Consider the following 22,618-nt stretch of genomic DNA (forward strand, 5'->3'; position numbering starts at 1 on the left):
CCAGTTGTCATGAATGGGGAACTTATCTAGACCAAAACCATTTTTTTTTTTTTTGTACCAGGCTGTAAACATGTTTATTTCTGCTGTAAAGTTGGCCATTTTAACATGGGGGGGTCTGTGGGGATTGACTTGCTTTTGGAGCCAGCCTCAAATGGCCATTTGAGGAAGTGCAGTTTCTGGCACTTCCTCTTTGGCTTCATTTCTCAACACCGGAGGTTGCCGTTCGGGGCAAACGCTAACTTTGGTTAGATAGTGAATCTCTGTGGAGTGAGGTACAGTAGAGGAGAGACGACTTCAGTGTTTGCTCACCATTTTCTTGCAGTTCATGAAATGATCATTACTCCAGTCGGGATGTTGAAGGCCAGAACTATAATTTGATCAAACAAGCTCAATTGTTTCACTCAAATCCTAATCAACGATTAACAACGTGGATATAGAGCAAGATAAAAATCTACTTGGAGTTACAGTAAATTTTCAGGAAAATGACTTGGCGTTGGTGACCAGACAACACATCACCGGTCCTTTTCTGCTGAAATGCGGACCTCACATACAGTCCAAAGTCCAAATGGATATGGGGCTGATTTAGATTCTCTATTTTACGTTATGACACTGAGGTGCTCATTACGTCCAATCATATTCTCTCTTCACTCAAAATGCCTCCACATTTCCTCCCCACATCCTTACCTTCAAAGCTCTTCTCCCTCACAGATCTGATTAATTCCAGCCTCGACTGAGTCCCTTTATTAGATTAAAAAATGGGATTCATGCCGTCCCTCTGTGACTCCCACCAGGCCCACGGGTGTGTTCAGCTGGCTTCAGTTAGCCGACGAGAAAATGAAAAATCCATCCAACATTTGCCAATTCAAAGGATGTGATCTAAGTGTCCCTCGTGGTGAGATCTGATGTAGAGGCACGGTTGTGATAATGTCCCCAATTGAAGGTCTACCCTCTGACCCAGAATATCTCACCGAGGTTAAAAATAAACACGTTGAACAGCTTAAACATCTTCAAGATATCACTGCAGTTCATCTGTTTTTTTTTGTTTTTTTTACTTGATCTGGACCAGGGAAAAACCCCAAACTTTAAAGAAATCTCGACCAAAACAGCCCACGGCAAGAAGCAGCTGATCAAAAACAGACTCAGACATAATGTTTCCACTTCAGGGAAAATACAAGACAAAGATTTAGACTGCCATATGAGAAAAAAACATTCAAGGTTTATCGGTTTCATTTTGCCTCGAAGACATCGATTTTTATCTTTGTAGTACAAGTGTTGAGAACCGTATCTGAATTGGAACCAGTTCCACATTTATAAGAAGAAGGAATTGGAAAAGAAACGTGCATTTAGCTGCTGCCACTTGCCAAGTCTGGACCCACAGCACTTCACTCAACATGTTTGGTAACATGTGTGTCAATCACAGACAGTATACTGTATAAGAAGTGGACCTAGTCATCATGACGTCACCCATTGGTTTGTGGACAACGGTTTTGAAGCCTCCAGATCGGCATTTTGGCCTTCTCCATCTTGGTTTTTGAATGTTGCCATCTTGTTTTTTTGCAACCAGAAGTGACACGAGGGTAGAGCTACGTACAACCGAACGCTGAATACGACATTTTTAGCTGACCAAAATGTTACAATTAACTTTCATGGCTTCAAAACACACTGTGGGTATGAGGGTTAAGGTTGTATGCCAAAAACACGGAAAACTCCCAGACCGGACAGGGCCGTGGTAGCAACCCGTCAATCACAAGGTAGCCACGCCCTAAAGCATCCCCTGCTTTATGGTCTATCTGACTCTAAATGGGACCATAATTTACTAAATGAACATCATGCTGTATTGAAGAAGACTTGAAACTAGAGATTGAGACCATAAACTCATGTTTACAATGTTTACTGAGGTAATAAATCAAGAGAGAAGTAGGATCATTTTCTCAGAGACATCTATACAATCAGACTTCTTTTAGCAACCAGAGGAGTCGCCCCCTGCTGGCTGTTAGAAAGAATGCAGGTTTAAGACACTTCAGTAATGGCTTCACTTTTCAGAACCAAAAGGTTGCTGCCTGGTGTCAGTGCACACGGATAGGGTTTTTGGTATGGGTAGCTGGTGCTAATACTAACAAGTTGGGCTACACTTCGAATCACTGCAAGAAAGTGGGAGCTTTTGTCTGCGAATATGACCCCGATGATGTCATTGGACTAATCTTGGATAAGGCTTATGACAAAAGCTTGTGTTACCAACTGGGGTGTGGAGAGTTAAAAGATGTCCCCAATTCCCAGGTGGGGACGGTCTAATGAACAGACGTTATTCAATGCATTATAGGAATCATAGGATCCAGTGTTTTGGGAGATTAGCCCTTACTTAACCCTTTGATGTCTTCTGCCTGTAATACTAATGCTAAGTTTTCATATTGTTGTAGTAGTGTAGTATTGTAGTAACACTACAATAAGCTACAATAAGTTTTAAAAGTGCCCACCTGTTGGTGATCTTGTGAAAAAGCAAAAATGGGAGACTTGCTTACAGATTTGCTCTATTTTTAACATGTTGTATTTTTTACTTGTACTTTTACATTCAGGCGACACTGCCACACTCTCACTTAATGGGAAAAAAAGCAAACTCTTAAAGCAACAATCACACTACTTAAACACTTACACACTAACAGACACAATCCCATATAAACATACAAATATAGCCATACTGAAAGAAAAGCATTAGCACACACGATTACATTTAGAGACACAGAGACACCCACACAATCCATTAAAACATACACACACACACACACATACTAGCACCATTCAAATCCAACTAGCAGTTTTCCAGCACATTAAACTTTCATTTCAGCCACATTTAGCCCGAGAGCTGTGGAGTTTTATAGCACGCTGGACAGGCTCCCTGGTGGGGGACACACACACACAAACACTCGCACACATTTACAGACCTCAAGACTCATTTTTCCCATTAGGCTCTTTACATAAATGTGCAGACATTTACTTCAAATTAGAGCTTGTGTCAGCCCGGGGCTAATGTGTACACACAGTAATGGGGGTAATAAAGGTCGAAGGGCATGAAGGGGGGGGGGGGGGTTGTGGATGGAGAAACAGAAAGTAAGAACGAGGGGAAGTAAAACAGATAGAAGTGTGCGTGTGAGTTAAAGAGAGACTCATGGGAGTTAAGACTCGGTGTGTGTCTGTGTGCAATTGTGTGTTTCATGCGACTATATACAACTTCCTGTGTGTAACTGTCAGAGAGTCCTCCACTCTTCCCTCATTAAGGCTCAGTTCAGCCAGAACAGCTGAGTCAGCAACCCCCCCCATCCCTCCCTCCTCCTGGCCCGCTCCCTCAGGACACCACAGAAGAAGAACCCCATGTAAGTTTTACAGCCCATGTGGTTCTTATTACATGGCAATCAGTTTGGCTGCAGTGCGCACTATAACTGTGGTAGGGCCTCAAAATCTTTAGCCGATCTGATATCATTGAAAGATAGAAACAATCACTGATAATCATCAATGTCATAATAACAGCAGTACGGTAGATATGATGAGGTTGTCAGTGCAAACCCGAATCAGACATTACAGTTTGACGTAGAGATTTTTACTAACTTTTAGGGCTGTCAAAGTCAACATGATAACGCATAAACGCAAGATACTGGTATCACATGACACTACTGTAGAAAACCTAAGGAATCCATCAGTACCAACCATGTCCTACTAGCTTGTCATGACGGAGGTTAAATAACGCTCCAAACTTGCTCTAAATTTTGGCGAAGAAAAACTGTCATTGCCATTTTCAGTCTTCATATGTGAATGAAAATGGGGTACCCACAAGTCTCCCCTTTACAGACATGCCCACTTTATGATAATCACATGCAGTTTGGGGCAAGTCATAGTCAAGTCAGCACACTGACACACTGACAGCTGTTGTTGCCTGTTGGGCTGCAGTTTGCATGTTATGATTGGAGCATATTTTTAATGCTAAATGCAGTACCTGTGAGGGTTTCTGGACAATATCTGTCATTTTATTTCTAATAACAAATATATATATATATATACAGTTGCATAAAACAGCATATTTGTCCACTCCCATGTTGATAAGAGTATTAAATACTTGACAAATCTCCCTTTGAGGTACATTTTGAACGGATACAATTTTTTTTACATTTCCACTATACTTTAGGTGATGCACAAATCTCAGAAGTAATGCCATTTTGGACAAGTTCTTAATAGCATTTATATATCTCCATTGATGCTTCTTCTCTTCAGAATGTCAGAGAGTTGAAATTATCAGAATATTATGTTTCTACAACACTGAACTCTCGTTCTTTGACTGCTGGAAACAGGGATTCCAAAAGTTTCATATGATCAAATTATTTCAGACCAAAAGCAGGCGCTGAAATCATTTCCATTACATTGTTTTCTTTCTACAGAAATTATGTATGTATGAGATAACATACATACATATATTCATATGCAGAAGAGAATATGACAATAACATTTTTTTAATAAAAAAACAAATGCTTGCTGTTAAGATGATAAGAGACAAAAAAACAAACCAATAATGACAAGTAAACAAACTCAACACCAGTATGTGTTTCCTCTGTCTAATCAATGGAAGTGCATATGCTGGAGTGTGAACATCAGCTGTGACTGACAGTTGCTCTCTCAGGACTTCGTGTTGCTTCTGTTGGATGTTTTGTTGAGTGAATTGTTGTCCGTGTTCTGTGAAACCGCCCCAAGTCAAAGCTAATTGCTGAGGTTTGTTGACAAGCACAGCCCTGACCCTGCCTGCCATGGGAGAACTACTGCCACCACACATGCACACGCACACACACAAACACACACAGGAAAAGGTGGCATCCAATCAGCACAGTCGGTCTACCCTGAGGAAAACAGAGGATGTGTACACCGAGAAATGGGTGTTGATTGGCCTGTGAAACGGTGTCAATAAAGGCCAGATTTATACCATTTAAAATGAATAGAACCTTCTTCCTTGACTTAAAGTATTTCACAGTTGGATTAGGGGCTGCAATAATTATTTTCCAAATCATTTGTTTATAAATGATCCATCTGGGACATCCAGCCCGGTCTCACTAAATGGCGTATGAATCGCTGGGCGTCACGGCTTTGTCAGACCGTCGACATGTGATACCGCCGCACAAGGCACCCTTTAGCACCTGTATGAGAGGCACCAGGCTTTCCATTAACTTTTTCATTTCATTCAACGTTTCATTGTCACTTTACAAACGTAGTCATTTTCAGCCAAACCATGTTGTGTTTTTTTCCCCTAAAGCTAAATAAGGGGTTTTGTTGCCTGAACCTAAAGTGACGTTAAGGGTAACTACAGTGGTTTTGATGCCAACAATAAAGTGAAGCTCCAAAGTGGGGCGTGAAAAAGCGGCGGTGTGTGACGAGTTGGGATGAGAACACCCCACTGAGTTAAGTCATTATGCTTGCAATTACAACACTGTTCTAGCTTTTGGCGTGTCATTACACATCATGTAGTCTGTGCTGACTGCAATGTAAACACATCAGCATGAATAGACTACACTCAGAGCTAGTGAAGGAGTATAAAAAGTGAGAAAGACTGCTTACAGTGGGTGGGAGGGGAGGTAGATGGGTCCAACAAATACAGGACTTTCAACCAGGAGACCGGTCTTCGTGTCCCAAAGTGTTGTTGAGTTATTTTGAAGTTACATTAGTGACGTTTGTGACGTGTTGTTACATTATTTACGCACATATTGTACTTAGGTTACATACTTATTTTAAGCCCAAACATGATATTTTTCTTAAACCTAACTAAGTGTTTTTTTTTAACTAAACATAACCACGATGTGGCTTTAAAAGACACGGGAAAAGCTCAAAATGCGTTATGACACGCGTAATTTCATTAAGATGTCGTGCTAATTATATGCCTTTCCGTGAGATCAGGTTGGGACATCATGCAGTATGCTAAGCGTGACATATGATGTGATGTTGTGAGTATTTTGTTCCTTCTGACCAACAATTAAAAAAATCCCAAATGGGAAGAAAAGCAAGCAGATCTTTGAGTTAGACAAGCTTTGAGAGTCAAATGTGAGTCGTGTTGCTTAAAACTATTAATGGTTATTAAAATCAGTTATTTCTGTTGACCGGTTAATTGATTAATTGACTAATTGCTCATGATCTACTGAAGTGCAATAAATAAAAACCATCTAAAGCACGATAAAAAAAACAACTTTGATTTCCATTTCCACTTTTGACCCAAGCTTGTTACGGAAGTGGGCAGCAGGTATACACACATGAACTGTGCAGAGCGTAAACATGTACGATTGTATGTGAGTAAATGAACATGGATGTATGTGTTCATGTGTGTAATTCAAAACTCAATTTTTATTGACTTTTGTTCACTTTCTTGTACACACACACACACACACACTAAAGCCAAGCCAAAAAAAGTAACGATAATTGAAAAGTAAATTACAATGGAAAGTGTGAGTCAGTCCACTCTTCAGCAGTCACTTGCAGCTCATAAATCATCATCATAACTCTGGCTAGAACAATACGCTGGCAGCCTGGGCCAGACAGAGGGAACCAGAGGTCTCTCAAAGGGGAATTAATCCTTACGGGTGTGTGTTGGAGGGGGACACAGTCGCTGCTTGCACCACATCAGCGATTGCCCAGTCTTATTTCATCAGAAATCCCAGAGCTTATGCGGTGCGGCCGTCCAAAAATTACAGTTGCCTTAGTTCTGGCTACCAACTCCAAAACATAAATCTTCCCAAGCTGCTACATCCATCTATCGTCCGTTTGATTTATCCCCTCGTCACATAAAATAACGTCAAGCCATTACAATTTCACACAGAATTATATTACATCAATAGACCGCATTTTCCCTCGTGTCGAGCTCCATGCTGCATAGCGTTTGTGAGCTTTCATTTGATTTATTGAATCTGAACCGCATTATCAATAAGAGTAGACACATAAAGCGGAAGAGGGGGGAAATGTGCTTGTCATGCACAGTGGAAATGACAAGACAAGAGGAACTGAAGCAACAAAAAGTATCAGATGATAAGGCCTGCCTCACATGAGTCACGTTTGAATCATGATGTTCATTAACACATTTTACATAAAACAAAGTATGGGTGCAACGGATGAACGTGTTCTCAATTACTATATTAATCTTTGGGATGTAAAAATGCCAAAAATAGTGAAAAATGCTCACAAGTTCTTTAAGGTGATTTGATTTAATTTTTTTTTTTTTGTACAAACAAAACTCCAATAGCTAAAGATATTCTGTTTACTATCACAAAAACTCAATTGACACCTGCCAAATGTCTCAGACATGTGGTTTTAAACATTTTAACCCTTAAGAAGTTTACTGGACGGAGCGCCTTGGTAGCCGGGTGGTTACAGCGCATGTTATATAACCGCGACATCCCGGGTTCGATCCCGGCCTTGGGACCTTTGCTGCATGTCATACCCCTCCTCTGTCAAACAAGGCAAAAGTGAGCATGGCTCACATACCCCCGCGCACTGCTTGACCCCTACTAAAGTAGAGCCAAAGGTTTTGCCCTTTTGGAACTAATGGAATTGGTCTATTGAGCACAATGTAGCTTGTTATTATCAAAAATGCAGGGCACCTAGGGACTTCTAACCCCCCAAAAGGCACTGTCAACCATCACACCAAATTTGAAGTTCCTAAGTTAAATAGCTTCTGAGTTCTGCTCCGGAAACGAGGACGGACGGACGGAAAGGACGGATACGCGGAGCACTATATACCCCTGACTATGTTGTCGCGGGGGTATAATAAAGGAAAAAAATAAATAAAAAATACTGAAACGCAATGGAACATTTTATTTTTAAAATGGCCAAGTTGATTTAAAGTGAAAACATCCTAAACTCTGTGTCCATATCTAACCACTTGTAATGCACTTTGAAGAAAAGCACCAGATCTTCACAACTGAGGAACTAAAACTGAGTAATTTACAACTTAAATGTTTAATATTATCAGAAGAGTTGCTGATTATTCTTCTGTTGATGGACTCATCAATCCACTTTTAAAAGGTCAGGTCAGGCATTGTCAGACATTTAGTGATGTACTGATCCCAATACACTGGATTACTGGTTATTTGGTATCAGCCAATAGCGCACGGACTGAAATCAAGGAAAAGAAGAGAAACACTTTCACTGATTTGGTCCCGTATGAACACAGACCAGTTTTAATTAATTAATGGGTCTACTCTATTGGACTTTAAAGTATCTAATTAGACTGTTCATTGAACTCACTACTTGGATATATTTGGAATGTCCCATTTTGTATTAAGATCATTGGTATTGGACATATTGAAACCCCAGTGCTGAATTACTACTTTTTTATGTTTTACTTAATATTACACATTTTCTATTAATCTTTTATAAATGCCTTTATCCGAGTCATGGCTCCTATTATAATTTGAGGAGTTGTTCCTTGACTGTGAAGAATCTGGTCTGGATCAAAACCTGTTGGGTTATACAAATAAAATTGACTTGAGTCTAATGAAGTTTTAGATTTATCTGCCACCAATAACTATTACTTATTTCTTTATTTAGCCTCTATTTGATGTGCTGCAGGTGGACAAGTTCAGATAATGGATCTTTAGAGTCTTTTATTGTACCATCTACTTCCAAATAAAGCAACAACAAAAAGGTAGAAGGTTATCTCAGACACACAAAGAATATTAGAAGACATTGTTAACTTTATGCACCGGTATCACCACAAGATATTTTGTGTGTATTTATACTTTGCAAACAAAGGTGACCCTGATTCTGGAAACCCAAATCCTCCAGACCTGGCATGCAATACACCACCAGAACCATGCCAGGGAATGAGAGGGCAAAAAGCACAGCTGTCAGCAAAAGGAGGGAAGTAACCACTTCACTTTCGCCTACACAGCTGTGTAATCCAAAACATGTTGTCCCGACTCTTCTCAAAAAAACTGCAGCCTTAGAACATTTTCCTCGGTTACATGCTTCGGGAACTGTGAAGAAAGTGCGAGGTTGCAGCCGTCCTTTTCCCAAAAGCGACAGACATCAAAACCCTCAGAATCACTCTGCCGCAGCCCAAAAGCCACAGAGTGCAGACAGGCAGTGACCAACGTTACCCTCGGGTCAGCATACCACACTGTTTATGAGAGGAGTTCAGTTTCAAAAATCTAGCATTGGAGGAAAAAATACAGAGCCACTGTTAAAAGAAATCATAATTTTTGAAGAATGGTTGGTAACTTTAAACTTTAGATGACAACATGATAATACTTCTGCTGACAAGATTTCCTACATTTTATGGTTTTGAAATATGGACTTTTTTTATGTTTTTAAGTAAAGATGGATATATACTTTAACTATTCCATGACATTTATTTCTCTCGTTTTCCTTGAAATTTGCACCTCGAGTTGAGACATTGGGAGGAATGTGACTCCTGACAGGTTCATTAGGTAAAGAAAGGAACTTGGCTGCATATAAAGTCTATCTTTGAAAAGAAGGGTTGAGAGTTTGGGAGCTGTGATGAGAGTTATAGTTATATGGTTTCCTCTTAACGAGTAACAAATACATGAGAACGGTGAAAGTTATTCATCAAGGCCACAGAGGGAGGGGAGAGGGGTTTTCTTCTCTTCCATACATCCAGTTTGATTTGTTACCTGAGAGGTTACATTAAAGTGTTCATCATAATTTTTCCACAGTTGGTGGACAGCTGTACGGGCAAGGTTGTACAACAACACACTTGGAAAAATATAGCGGTCACTACATCTCACCTACTTCATCAACAAGAGTCACTTTAATTGATTGAATATATATATAATTATAGACTCTTAAATTTATGGTGAGGAGAGACAGCTTGACATTATGACGCATCTCAGGTTTCCATATATACATGGTACGGTTTCCTTCAGCTCTTTATAGCAGAGGCAGGTTGCGAGGCTTGAAATAAAGGTAGCCTCTGGTACAAATCAAAAGTCTGTACAGTACACTTGTGAAATAAAACATTAACGTTCAGGAGAGAGGAGCAGAAGCACGACTTCACAAGGCAAGAGCCATATATCTAATTAGAGCATTCACTTTTATTGGTCTGGGGCTGTTTTGCATGTTTTATACTTTAAGCCCCTCAGTTCCATTTAAAGAGTAACTTCATATTTTTCAACCTGGACCCTATTTCCCCATGTTTTTGTGTCTAATGGGGTGAACAATGTTGGAAATTTGTGCAGTATTGAGGGAGAGCGCTGTAACCGGCAGCCGCTAAACGAACTGCGAGGGCAACGTTACGTTCGCTAAAAGTGCTTGTTTTAGCCACTGACAGGCTCAGATTGTTATAAGAAGTGTTATTAGAAGGACCCTACAGAGAAATAAAACCTTTTTCTTACCTTCCGCTTGATCCGATCCGTTTGTTATTGTGTCCAAGTCCCGCTCAAGGAGAAGTCACTTTGTGAAATCTAAATATCTGTATACTCCGGCTCAAATAACTACAGGTGGCCATCGAATTCAGAGACCTCATCTACTTTGTGGAAATCATCGAAATATTCAGCCGTGACATTGAAGATCTTTTAGATAACACTAAGCTACGCTTTCTGTACTCCAACACAACAAACTCTGCCCAAACTATTCCACCGTTGTCTTCCGGCAACACGTCACCTCGCCAGATTTCAGAGACTTCACCTTGAGCGAGACTCGGAGCCTATCATGGCTAAAACAAGCACTTTTAATGGACGTAAATGACGGTGCCAGCTTGCCCCTATAGCACCATATTGCAGCCCGTGAGCGGCTGCCGTCTACAGCGCTCTCCCTCAATACTGGACCAATTTCAGAAATGGTCATCCCTATTAGTCATTTAGACACTCGGCTTGCCACAGTAGTCGGTGTTACCGGTGTTACACAGTGTAACATGGTGTTCGGGTATACACCGATTACATTACTTACCCTCCGCCGCCACCATCGTTTCGCTTTTATATAAAAATACATGTTTGCGTATCAGCACCGTGTTATCAATACGTAGTCAAACGACGCTACAAACTGAATCGTACACAGGTCCTATTTCACAAACAAGGGACCAGAGAGAGTTGACAGACAAGACGATGGCGGAAGATTTGGTGTCAATATGCCTATATGGCAATACTCCGGATTTAAACCCAATGCTATCAGGGAATTATAATGGTAATGAGGCAATGGGGGAAACCTGCCACTCTGCAGCGAAAGCCCAACCGGAGAGGCAGGAAAAAAACAGCCATCCAACGTTAACGATCAGAGTAGGCACTCAGATAGCACAGATATTGAACGAAATCTTTTCTTGTAAAATGTACCGGTGTAATCGGTAACACCGGTGTTTTCACAAGTTTATTAACCGGCGGGAAAATTTCCTCACCGTGACATTCCTATTAGACTCATGGGAAAATAGAGACCAGGTTGGAAAATACCGAAATGACCCTTTATCTTAATGCCACAGCACACAATGAGTGCTGCCAACTTTGTTGCAAAAGTTTGGGGAAGACCCTTTCCAATTTCATGTCAATGCCTCTGTGCACAAAGCCAGCTCCATAAAGAACTTTCCCACATTGGTGTGGAAGAACTTGACTGGCCTGCACAGAGCGCTGACCTCAACACCATCCAACACAACTGGGACGAACTGGAACGTCAACTTCAAAGTATGCACGGTTTAGGAGGAGTAAATGCAGGAAGAAGACTGGGAGCTACAGTGGTGCTGCTCTTACAAAACCATTTCTATACAAAACTAACGGAATCAGAAGTGACATCCAACTCAACGTTTCCTCCCAAGCTTCACTCTACATCTATCACACTGGCTCGCACATTCAGGCTTATCCCGTCCCATTTCTACATTCAGATGAAATTTAAGTTTTCTTCCTTCGTTTCGGAGTTCTTGCTGAAGTTATTGTGTCACTTTGTTCCCTCACAGTCATCACATATCACTCCAATCCACTCACACAGTCATATCTGCAAGTTTCAGAAAGACTAATTTAAGACTGCTCGGACCTTTTAATGTCTCTGAGAATTTAATTTAAGGCCAGTTTGACAACCAAAAGAAAGAAACAGAGCTCGCAAAAGCAGATGATTTTGAAATATGCAAAGACAAAAAGGACAACAGTATATGAAAAACAATTTCCCTCCATTTATTCACCATAAACATCCCACTTTTGTAAAATATGATTTGCATATTACATTAACTTAAATTTAATATGAATCCACGAGCTGACAAGTGTGTGGGTCTAACTGCACTTGTCTTGTTTACCAACTTTTGACGCCACTAAAAAATTAACTTTTACCAGTGTCAAAAGGAAACCGGCATAAAATAGAGGAGAGTTCAAGATGCTGGATTTGACTCATTTCTGTAATCAAACGGCCGTTTTGCAACAGCTATTCCGTGAGCCTCTGTGGAAAAGTGTTCATCGGAGCAGCAAGCCAAAGGGGCGGCGGTTTGGATGTGTGACAGATGTGGCTAAGATTAGCCGAGGCTGCTAGACGAGCAGCGCAACCCCAAACTCCCACAGAGACTGTTACAGAGTGAGCAAAGGCAGAACACGCAGTGACCTTGGCCTCACGGAGTTTAGACAAAGACACACAATCACAGAAGAAGAAGTAGAAGAAGAAGAAGGAGACGTATCAAATATAGGACAATGAGACATGACGTTGCTCAGGTGTGTGCTTCCAAACATCCAGACACTCAACCTTCTGTTGCCAAAACACCTTCTTAACACCTTCATTCACTCAGTTTGTCCCTCGAAACACAAACTGACACAAAAACACGCAACAATTATGTCCAGGCAAACACAGATTTAGGATTACATTGTAATGGAGTTGCAATTACGCTCGGCATATTGACCCGCTATCCATTTCACTTTAATCCAGACAATAGAAAACATGTGGGGGAAAGCGCGGGGCCTTCTGAGCCGAGGCCAAACTGAGAAACTGAAAACGGCAATCAGACGGAGAGGGGGGGGGGGGGGGTTAGGGAGTGAGGCACTGAAGGTGATTCATTGTCCAAAATGAGAAGAGTGCTGAGTTGTGACTCTTATTCCCTGAAAGATGTTGCTCTTGTTACACCACTTTGTGCTGAACTTTTAATGGTGGAAATTCTTCTGAACGTTGGCTCCGAGCCGGAGAGGAACAGTTCACAGCTGCGCTAAAGTTAGAAAGTAATGACTGACCTGATAACAAAAGGTGCTCACGATTATGTTTTCATGTATATTTGATTTATTTGTGGGTTGTTTTTTTTTACCTATGTGCACGCATTCTTTAGGGCAGTGGTCTCAAACTCGCGGCCCGCAAGACGATATTTTGTGGCCCCCACCTTGATATGAAAGTTTAATGTTAGTGTGGCCCGCAAATTTTTTTTTTTTTTTTTTTTTTTATAAAGTTTTTTTTTTTGGGGGCATTTTTTCATTTTTATTGACAGGACAGTGGATAGAGTCTTGGAAAGGTGGGAGAGAGAGAGTGGATGCGGAAAGGGCCACAGGCCGGATTCGAACCCGGGCCGCCGCGGTCAGGACCAAGTCTTGTTACATGGGCGCCCGCTCTACCAACTGAGCTAACCAGGCGCCCTCGGCCCGCGAGTTTTATGTGAATGGCAGTTCGCCGTGGAAGGTCCCTTTGTTGCGCGAGCCCGAGCTGAACGAACCTACCAATCACAGCGGGGTATATGGCTCCCGGGGGCGGGCAATCGGCCGGGCTTGATGCAAGCAGAGAAACATTTCACAACAACTATGGCGGCGCCCGTGTAATATCGCATAAGCTTGATTAAAGCTTGATTTATACTTCTGCGTTGAATCGACGCCGTAGCCTGACGTGCACCTCTCCAGAAATGTAACTACACGTCGCAGCGACGCAGACCGCAACAACTGTGATTGGTCCAGTCTCTCAGCGATGCTGAGCGGCCAGGACCCCGGACAACCACAGAAAGTTCTACTTCTCTCTGCCTCCATCTTTTCAATGTTTGTTCACACAAATCGACTCAGATATATTTTCTCTTTTCGGCGTTGCAGTAATGTCAGTAAAAGTTCTGTGGTTCAACAGTTAGCTCCAACTCCGCTCAGTTTCTGTTTGTAGTACAAGAAGAAGAAGGAAACTCATAGAGACGCCGCCGCCAACTAGCGGTTTGGTGGTGTAATTGCAGAGCAACACAAACACAGCAGGCACAACTTTATTGTGGAGTGACACCAAGTGGAATGAATATATATCTTGTCACACATATATCATGTCTTTTTCAAAGCCTGCAGTGAAGAGAAAGGTTGGTGACGAGCACAGACAATTTCAGGAAAAGTGGGAGACGCAATAGAGGCCATGTTCAGAAGAACCGTTCATGTTCTTCAATGTTCCATTCATGTTCAGGACAGTTCATGTTCAGAAGAACCGTTCATGTTCAGAAGAACCCATTCAAGTTAAAGAACTGTTAATAATGACGTTTGAGAAGATTGTTTTTTTTTTTTTAACAAAGCTTTTTTTGTGGAATACCTGATGTGGCCCAGCCTCACCCAGACTCTGCCTCCAGCGGCCCCCAGGTAAATTGAGTTTGAGATCACTGCTTTAGGGGGAATATAATAAACATTAAGAAACTGGTTTAGGGAGGGAGGTACGCTTATTCCCTTTCTTGCCAAGAGTTCAATCCACTCGCATGTCTGGACGCTACATATGAAGCTAGAGCATAGACTGTATATAAGAAGTGGACCTAGTCACCGTGACGTTACCCATTGGTTTGTGGACTGCCGTTTCGAAGCCTTGAGCTCAGCATTTTGGCTGTCTCCATCCTGATTTTTGGCCATCACCATCTTGGTTATTTGCAACCAGAGGTGCTAAGTACAACACAATGCTGAAAAAGATGTTTTCAGGCGACCAAAAAGGTTACAATTAACTTCTATGAACTGAAAACACACTGTGAAAGGGTTAAAGTAGTAAGACGAAAACGCAGACAACTCCCAGACCGGACAACACTGTGGTAGCGACCTGTCAATCACAAGGTAGCCACGCCCTAAAGCATCCCCTGCTTTATGACCTATCTGACTCTAAATGGGACCATCATTTACTAAATGAACATCATGCTGTATTGAAGAAGACTTGAAACTAGAGATTGAGACCATAAACTCATGTTTACAATGTTTACTGAGGTAATAAATCAAGTGAGAAGTAGGCTCATTTTCTCATAGACTTCTATACAATCAGACTTCTTTTTGCAACCAGAGGAGTCGCCCCCTGCTGGCTGTTAGAAAGAATGCAAGTTTAAGGCACTTCAGCATCACTCTTCAGACCTTGGAGTTGCCCACTGAGCTAGAGCCAGTGAGCAATTAGCTTAGCTTAACATAGAGACTGGAAGCAGGGGGAAAGAACTAGCCTACCTATGTGTACCTATGCAGGATTAAAGCAATAAAATATTCCTTTCGTGGCTCAAACTGAGGTTGAAATTAAACCTGTAATTTCTCCTTTTCTGTATTTTGCCTCACCTGTCATTGTCAAAATTTGCAACGCCTTGCTCTCAAGTTAGCCCCATCTGCTCGTTCACTTCCCTGCGACGGCTAACCTGACGGTTCTGGATATTGGAGCTTTCAAAAACACGGTTGAAGAGCGCAGACGGTCTTTCAGCACAGTGAAAAGTGTGTTTAATTCAAGCTGCTGAAAGCTGAGAGATGTGGGTACAGCACAGACAATCCACTGGAGAGCCACCTGATATTGCACTGTGAACCCATTTCTGAAACCTCTGTAAGAGGAGATTGTCCTCTGGCTCGATAGGTAGCGCGAGGTAGTACCATTGCCATGGGTACAGGTTCATTTCCCACTGAGGCTGCCAACACTAAAAATAAATGCACTCGAGTTGTTCAGGGTATTTTGAACAAATCACGTCAATCAAATCAGCCTGAACCAAACCAAAAGACAAATTATGCTTCGCAAACTTTTTAACATCATTTGTTTGAATTCCTTGTATTTTGATATTTCTGTTGTTATTGATTTATGTAAGCACTTAGCGTCATTGTCATGCTCTATGTAAGGAACTTCTATATGAAAATAAGACTTCTCATAAACAAACTTCTTCTAAAACTACGTGGACTTTATATTTTAAGCAATCAAATTTCTTCTTATCAGCCGAACATGAGACTATTGTACCCAAGCTGGTCTAATTGCTCAATAATGTGGTGTTTTTGTACCACTCTAACTCAACACTTGACTAATTAAACTAAGAACCAAACTAAAGCTGGTCTAAATATAAACCGGTCGGTGCTCTGATGGAGAAATCGCTGAGAGACTCTTCACTTTGTATTGTATCATCACTCTTATCATTATAGACATGGAGATAAGGTGAAAAATAGAATAGAAGAGTATCCCTTTAAATGAACGGCTACCGAAACACATCTGTTTCAGTGCAGGTGGGGGGTGAAGGGGTTGAAGCGGGGGGTGTGGGTAGCTAGCACCACTAATGAGCACCATACATCACATGCTATCAGGGCTAATCACACAGAGGGCTATATTTAGCCATTTAGCTTCAATTACCTGTTTTCCATGGGACTAATCAACACTTAGCAGGCGACACTGCCGCTGTAAATGGGACTGTATGTGTGTGTGAGTGGGTGTGTGCGTGTGCCGTTATGTGTGTGGACGTAAATGTTTAATTAAGTAGGACAACCTGTGTATGAACATGAGGGCTTAATAGGCTTTGGAAGGAAACTGTAGCTCTCTCCCTGAACTCATGCAGCATGGAGGAGTCAGCTTAGTTAAACTTGGTGAACTGGGCTAAAAAAAAAACACCAATCATTTACACAAAACAAAATAGCTACAACGTAGGTTATTGGAGAGCTGTGTTGTGGTATATGTGATAGATTTTAATCTGTCGGTACTCAAAAAGCCTAAATTCAAGCTTTATGGTTAAAATTTAGGAATAAAACAAAACTTTTCTTGCTTTTTTTTTTAATTAGGGACAAATATGCACACATGCAACATTTAGTTTTTTATGTAACATGGGCTGGACTGGAGATCGGATCGAGGTTGACATATTATATGCAGCAAGTTTTATTTTCATAAAACACAACCGGATATTACTTTATCTCAAACAATATCTTAAGAGTCATTTTGCCCCTCAGCTGCTAAATAATAGTTTCAGCCCTTCTTACATCGATGTTCATTAATCGTTTTCTTTTTGTGTTTTGGTAAATTAGTGTAAAATTAAATTCCAAGCTTTCAAAAGACTAGCTGGCATTGTCACTCACTCTCACTTATCTTCAACCGCTTATCCGGGGTCGGGTCGCGGGGGCCACAGCTCCAGCAGGGGACCCCAAACTTCCCTTACCCGGGCCACATTAACCAGCTCTGATTGGGGTGCTGTACTAATGTTAACCAAATATGATAACACCACATCCTCTGTAGGACCCGGTATTGTACTGTACTGTACTGTACTGTCGGCCACAGGTCTCGTTTTTATGCTGTGTCTGTTTCAGGACAACAAACAAGTTATTCATCTAACCTCCGTGACATAACAGAGAGAACAGACAGCACATTTAATGGATGTATGACTGCTCAAATGAGCTTGAAATGTCAACCCAGAGGGTGGTGAAAGGGAGGGAGGGAGGAGAGAGAGGAATGGAGAAGAATGCAGGATGAGAGTGATGATGGACAGGAAGATGGAGGGGAGAAGGAAAGGAAAGGAAAGGAGAGAAGGTAGGGTTGATGAAAGGAAGTGTGAGGATGGGAAAAAAGAGGATAAATATAGATGGAAGAAGCCAGAGAGTGGAGAGAAAAGGAAGGAATAGATAAAAAAGGACAGGGAGAAAGGGGATGATGGGGTAAGCCAGGGAAGTCGGTGAAATGAGGAAAGTGAGAAAGACTCTCAGGATGGAGCCGACAGTGCTTTAAACGGAGTTGTTTCTTCACCGAGTCGGGCGGAGGAGCTCAGAACACAGTGAACTGGACAGCTTCACCCTCTCTTTGCCGGGAATTCTTCTGTCACTCCTTTGGCCCGGACTAGCGGTGCTAGTCGGAAGGGTTAGCGTAGCGTGAGTTCAAATGCTTGTGTGTGAGTGTGTGTTGCAACACAGCTGGCAAGGCTCAAGCTGGTTCGAGCGTCGGGGCGGTCTCTGTTGCACAATGAAACGGCCGTCAGTCCAGAGGAAACTGCTCTTTTTTAGCAATAAATCAGCTGAATTAAAGACGTTGGGAAGTGAGGGGGAGACACGGGGAGAAAGAGAAGGGCTGATGGGAGACGGGGTGGGCAGGAAGGAAGGAGACGTTTCATGAGAGCCAAAGACCCAGGAAGATAGACACAAATTATGTTTATTATTAGAGCTATTAAAGGCCAGGCTTCTACTCCAAAAAGGCAAATCCATAATTCTTCCATGACGTCTCGTGATTATGTCGGAGTGCTTCCAGCAACTGAATATGTTGTTACAGTATTTCACTGTGTAAATTCAAGTTTCAGGCTTACGCTGTACTGCTACTTATATCCAGCAGTCCTGTTGTTTTGAACCAGCAGAAAGACACTTTCATCCATAAAGCCCCGACACTGATGGAGCCACAACTTCTGCCTAACACAACACGTTTAGATCCCAATCAATGTATCAGTTGATACTGGGGTAATACCTACTGTGTCTACTGTATATCCCAATGGCATTTTTATGTTCTTGTTTTTTAATATTTATTTGTCTTAATTTAAGAGTGAAATATTGTTTGTTGAATTTGAGTTCTTTGTGAATATATTTTCAATCAGGTGATACAAGAACGTATGATCTCTTACTAAAAAGTTATTCCTCTTTTTTCATTTGTTTTCCAACTAATGTCCGGCGACACGTGTCAATGTCCGCTCATTACATGCATACAGTCTTTTCAAAATAAACTTCCATCATCACAGGAAACGACTTCCTTTGGTTTAGGCAAGAAAGCTACTTAGATAGGTTTAGGAAAGAAATTGAATTGGTTAGGTTAGGCAACAAAACGACTTAGTTAGGGTTAGGAAAAAAAATGCGGTTTAGCTTAAAATAACTCTGGAAGCGGCGTTACTTAAGTACGTAACTTACGTGAAAAATAAATCAATGCTGACTTCTGGTTTCACACTGCGACACGAACGCCGGTCTCCTGGGTGAGAGTCTAGTATTTTTTGACCCACCCATCCAACCCGACCTCCTCCCTACGCGGTGTTTGTCCGTCTTTATATTTCCTGGTTCACGACTACGTAAATTACACACAAATTGATTTTGTGGGATATATACCAATTATAGTACATTACTTTTCATATAGGTATAGCTAAGAACAGTGAATGAGACCAGCCTGCCGGCATAGAGAAGATTGAACTCCAGTCCTCTATTATGTTAAACTGCATTAATCCTCAGGGAGATTTACCACTATAAATATATTACTATGACCAAATATTGTGGAGGATAATCTGAAGACCAACTCCAGTTCTAAAGCTGTGCTTTGGTGAAACGGCAGTGGAAGTTTAGAATGATGTTCTTGCTATGTGACAACTCAATGAAAATATACAAACAAATACTTTAACATGATGATGCAGATGTCATGCTGAGATGTACTTCACATACTTATTCTGAACAGTGCCAATACTCGTACCTAACTCGCTACTTTACCACAGACTGTTTTGACAGTCTCTGGAGAACAGGTTTGAGCTAGCTGTAGTCAGCTGTGGGTAATACATATCGGTGGAGTGAAGGAGCAAAGCCAGCTTGGCATCACATTCTCTACATGTGTCCAGTTTTCCAAAATAATAATAATGATAATAATAATAATACACCACAAAAGCCAACGTACGCTGCCATTGGATGCTTTTCAACAGCCTTTAAGTACTATAGGGGTGGATTATTTTTAAACCACACCACCGTGATTGTCCCTCTAAAGACTTCATTAAAGAATATTTGCAGAACAACTGTAATCACTGAGCTTAGTGGGCAGTATGCCACTATACATTAAGTCCATATTTGTATAAGAGCAGCCCCAGAGGGAACGTAACCACTAATACCGGCTGTGTTAGCGCCTCGCTCTGCCCTGTAAAATCTGCGGGAACACTTTGTGCGACGGAGGACTCGGGGATACTTTCACACTGTGCGTCTGTGTCATTAGGAGGCATCTGTGAGTTTATGTGCATATGTCTGGCCGAGGATTTGAAACCTTGAGATGTGAGACTGACCCACATACGAAGGCGTTCTCCAGCCAGGCGGAGGTCTCATAAGCCTCGCTGTAATTGAGGGCCGAGGGAGCACCTCAGGAGTGACGGCCGCTTAATGAGAAATTATAGTTCTGCTGATGCTTTCAGAAAAACCTGACTCCATTTGATAGTAATTACATCTCATATGGTTTCATTACGCCAGCTCCTTATTTGGATTAGGTAATATTACCACTGAAATGGGAGAGGATAAACTCTGCCGGGATTATCACCAGTTTGAGACCCCCCATACTCTCTGACACACACACATACACAAACTGTTGTAAATGAATGAGGTTCTGCAAGGGAGTGCAGCAAGAGTGGTCATACAGAGTTGTTAAAACTACTAAATACTGAAAATTTAGCTAAATTACCCTCAAATTCTTTATTGTGTCGATTAGCTTCGAGTCCCACTACAACAATACAGTTCATTCAGTGTGTGAAGGCTCTTTCTGGTCAACATAAGGACCAATAAAGGGTCCCCAATGAGGTGATTACACTGGGTTGGTTTTAGGGGTGAACTACTCTAATTGGTTCCATTATGAAGGATTGCGTGCTGCTAATGCACCCTTGGTACTTCCCGTTTTCTCCACCCAGTGACCTGCACCTATTTTTAGGATTTTAGACTCCTGGCATTAATATGCATCTTGGACGACCAGACCACAAGTGGACAGCCCTGAATACAAGTAGGGTTGTAATGAAATATGGATACACATGAGTATCGCGATATTATGTTTTGCGATACTGTATTGATTCTCCAAAACGCTGCATCGGTTTTTAATTAACCTCTTAAAAATCAGGCGACCCACCGGCGGACTCGGCCTAGGTTGTAGCGGGTTCAGTTTTAAAGCTGAAGGTACTGACATCATATGAAACTATAAAACCTAAGGAATTGGAAAACATTGGCACCAACCATATCGTACTTGCATGTTGCGAAGGAGGCGAAATAACACTCCGAAGTTATGCAAATCTTTGGCGAAGAAAAACTGGCATGGCCATTTTCAAAGTGGTCCTTTGACCTATGATCTCAAGATATGTGAATGAAAATGGGTTCTATGGGTACCCACGAGTCTCCCCTTTACAGACATGCCCACTTTATGATAATCACATGCAGTTTGGGGCAAAAACCAAGTCGCTTTTTGAATGCAGTACAAATGTGTTATTTTATTCTGAAATGCTGTATTTGAATATTTCTGCATACTGGGGTCCCTAAAACGTCTTAGAATTGCAAAGATGTTGTAGATCCAACGAGCCCAATTGTATTCACTTGTAGTGAATCAATTTAAAGAATCAGTGACTAATGATGTCAGTCCCCATAGTAGCCATTCCACATAGAGACTTTTCTTTACTCAGATTGTATACATATTGTGGTGTGTCTTTACAATGACAGTTCTACTAAAATAAGATTTGAAAAAATTATCGCAATTTATCACAATATAATGAATCGTTACCCCTGTATTATGATACGTATCATATCGCCAGATTCTTGCACAGCCCAAATAAAAGTATAAAAGACCACCAAGACGCATTGTGATGCGAACACTCGGATTGCAGAGACCCAGTTGCAGAGGTGGTCTGGGACGCATTTGACCACATATCTTTTGCCGTGTAATGCTAATGCGTCCTGATGCGTCCTTGTCGGGGACACAGCTTCTTCACCATCTCCAGTTGGTTCTTAAATCGTGTAAGCTGGCTTTGTCCACGATGTCTGAACATATAAAAAGGCCGTATTACGAGTGTGTCGCCAAGGAATAAACTGGATTGTTTCGATTTCTTCATCTTTCATCAATTTGTGGCAGACTACGCACAGGAAATGCATTGCTGCCTCACGGCGGTTAAAAACAATGGGAGCGGGGAAGTGAGCTTCAATCACAAGTGGTCACTGGAGACGCATGTGGAGATGCATTCTAATGCCACGTCTGAACAGGGCCTATGTCACCGCAGCTTTTTCTATGATGTCCAAAGTGAAGCGTGCAGGAAGGAGCCTGTCTAACCAGACTGCTAGAAGTTTCAGGTTAAGTGTTAGATTTCTTTGTCTGTTATTACTGTGCTTACGATGGTCTGAATGTCGTTACGGTTGACGACCATCATGCCACCACGCTAGTAATCGATAAGTGCGTGTTTCATTTTCAGCTGCTTATCTGGGGCCAGGACATAGACGTGCTGATTAGTTTTTAGATTAATCAGTAATAATTGTTTAGTCTATGACATGTTAATAATTGTGTAAAAATGTCCATCACCTTGCTCTAAAGCCCATCGTGACTTCTTTAAATGTTTTGTTTGACCAAAACTCCAAATCCCTGAAGATACTGAGTTTACAATAATATATGACCAACAAAACGGCAAATCCTCTCATTTGAAAGGCTGGGACCAGAGAATATTTAGCTTTCTTTCACTTCTTTTGCTTGAAAATGACTTCAACATTAAATCAATTATCAGTAGTTGCCGATCATTTTTCTTATGAATAATAATGAAAAA

At 41.5% G+C, this 22,618-nt stretch overlaps 1 protein-coding gene and 1 long non-coding RNA gene across 2 annotated transcripts in view; one reads left to right on the forward strand and one right to left on the reverse strand.

Moving 5' to 3' along the window:
• The window catches only part of LOC119498812 (partitioning defective 3 homolog), a 334,030-nt gene that overhangs the window by 209,021 nt on the left and 102,391 nt on the right, over positions 1-22,618 (reverse strand).
• On the forward strand, positions 3,701-21,217 carry LOC119498814. Its single transcript, XR_005209191.1, has 3 exons — positions 3,701-3,790; positions 4,193-4,194; positions 21,148-21,217. It is a non-coding gene; the product is annotated as an uncharacterized LOC119498814 (long non-coding RNA).

Source organism: Sebastes umbrosus, chromosome 12, assembly GCF_015220745.1.
Source record: "Sebastes umbrosus isolate fSebUmb1 chromosome 12, fSebUmb1.pri, whole genome shotgun sequence".
Taxonomy (NCBI): domain Eukaryota; kingdom Metazoa; phylum Chordata; class Actinopteri; order Perciformes; family Sebastidae; genus Sebastes; species Sebastes umbrosus.